At 27.7% G+C, this 2,622-nt stretch overlaps 1 long non-coding RNA gene across 1 annotated transcript; it reads left to right on the forward strand.

Moving 5' to 3' along the window:
- Window positions 1-1,960, forward strand: LOC136074873 (uncharacterized). Its single transcript, XR_010635521.1, has 3 exons — window positions 1-254; window positions 331-430; window positions 1,803-1,960. It is a non-coding gene; the product is annotated as an uncharacterized LOC136074873 (long non-coding RNA).
- Window positions 1,961-2,622: the final 662 nt, after the last annotated feature.

Genomic DNA, 2,622 nt, shown 5'->3' on the forward strand with positions numbered 1-2,622 from the left:
GTAAATCTGCAGTTAAGCGGCATAAAAGAATTTTATTTTTTCGCTTGTTGCGAGACTTGCTCAAAGTGGTGACTTTTTAATATAAACATAAAGAATATTTTAATATACTTTTATTTTTATTATTATTTAATAGACTGTCTGCCCCAACCAAACCCTCAGTCAATGTTGTGGCACTTCCTTGTAGCAGCAGACTATAAGATAGTTGGTGTAGAAGCACTCCCTTGTAGTTAAAGAAATTCCTGGCACAATCAACAGTATGTAAACTAATAGACAATTATTTTGTGGTAGTTAAGTGGATCACATCTAAATACCTTGTTTTAAATTTAACAGTTGCAGTTCAAATACATGAAAAAGGAGCATCTAATACAAATGTCGAGAGGTCCATAAAGTAATGCAGAAATGGTGGTTGTGCAAAACGTGCCTTAAAAGTGTAAGCTAAAAATACTTGATGGTTTTTTTATTTGTTCTGACTTTTCTTTTATATTTTACATATTTTTCTTGAAATATATTTTTATTGTTACAATGTTTTTATTGTATTAGTCAAGCATAACAGAGTATTGGATTTTATAGATTATACTCATTTTTACAGTTTATTTTGTATTTTGTTCTTTCGTTTACTTCAGTTATTTTTATTTATTTTGGTTATGACTTTATACTTATTTTACGAGCTTGACCTGACATTCATTTTGCGTGACTGGGTTTAAATCATATACAGATTAAACATTTCCTTTTAATTATGCCAATAAGTGTAGAATCATAGTTGTTCTTTTCGTCATTATTATCATTTGTTCAGTTTTTTAAATATTTTTACATACATAAAAAGCGATGTGATTGAGTTAATTGTTAGAATTAAATTGAATAATGATGTTAGCTTAACAATGTAATCAAGAATGATGAAAAATAATAATGTAAAAAGGTAAAATGAAGATAACACAATATAGTGAGTAAATTAGTTTTTTAATCTAAAGATAAGTTATAATATATAAATACATTGCTACTTTCTAATGTAAGTTTAGTGCTTTAATATCTATTTATTATTAGAAATTAGGTTCAAAACTGTTTAAATGACTTTTAAATCACCTAGTCACTTATCACTTAAATCACTAGTCACACAAATCACTTAAATCACCTTAAAATACATTGTCAAGAGAAAAAGATTGCAGTAAAATCGGAGGTTGAGTAGTACCAAACGTTAGCACATGAAGACATCAATTAGTAATGATGATCTTCCTTTATGCTTTTGCTTTATTCCTTTGCAAGTTAAACGTGTTTAATGTATTGAAATCTTTTATTGAAATACAGAATATTTATAGTTAAATTTGTGTGCATTACAATGTTTTTATAGCTTTAAGATAAGTGGAATATGTTTTATAACTTTTATATGTAGTATTTCATTGAGAATATTTTTTCGAAAACTACACGATTATCTAATGTTATCATGAAGTCAATGAGTTGTGATTTATTGGATAAACAACATAAGATATTCTTTTTATATTGCATCCCAAGAAATTTTATTGATATAGAAATTGATATATAAAATAAAATAAAACAACAACAAAAAACTCATCAAGTGTATATATAAACGCTTGATGAGTGTATATACATATGCACTTAATGAGTTTTTTGTTGTTGTTTTCTTTCTTTTTTTTATATACTTTTTTTTTTTTTGGTTTTTTTTTTTTGCATTTCTTATTATAAGTAAAAATATGTATTAATTAATGTAGAAGAGATAAATCTATTATTTTCTTATTTAATCTTATTACAAACTTTTAGAGTTTATTTTACAACTACTTTACTTTTAGCTATTTTGGTTACAATTTTTTACTTATTTTACGATTTATTCACTTTTGGCTATTTTTGGGTGACTACATTGTAATTGCTAAATCTATCAGCTTGACAGGCAGAAAAATATGGATATCGAAAAGTACCAAACGTTAGTTCATGCAAGCATCAAATTGAAATGATGGAAGTTAGAACTTCGCCTTAAACTTTTATATGTATTGTTTGCAAGAAAATTTTATTGAAATAAAAATATTTGGTAATATTAGATTTATTGCTAAAATGACTGCATATTTATAGTTTAAAATATCCCACATCCCATTTTATATCACCCATGCGGCTTTTTTAAGTACGCAAACATCACCCCGCTTCACCTTTTTTTTCCTGACTTGTTTTACTTTAAAATCTTTAAGTTAAAATCTTGCATTTGTCTCCCAAAAGTCTCTGAGTTAAAATCTCGTGTTCAATAATAGTTATTATAAATTTATAAAAATAGCAATAAATGTTAAAAACAAGCAAAACGAACCAAAAGTGGCATAAAAAAAGGCAATGACAAAGCATCGGCTAAACGCCGTTCGATAAATGACTGCCAAGCATGGACCATGCCTTAAACGGCGAGCAAGGCTTGAATTGGATTATGCTTGTCGGCCGATGGCGAGTCAGTAATAATGCCGATGGTGGGCCATGCATAGGCCAAGCATGGCGAGTTTGCTGGGATTCCGATCTATTTTATATATGTAAAATAAAACTTTGTAATATATAAGTAAAAACATTGCTATATAATGTAGCACACAATGTTATAATGGAGCAAACGAACACACCAAAAAAATTAGTCAACAAGGA

The sequence above is a fragment of the Hydra vulgaris genome, chromosome 01, assembly GCF_038396675.1.
Source record: "Hydra vulgaris chromosome 01, alternate assembly HydraT2T_AEP".
Lineage (NCBI taxonomy): Eukaryota > Metazoa > Cnidaria > Hydrozoa > Anthoathecata > Hydridae > Hydra > Hydra vulgaris.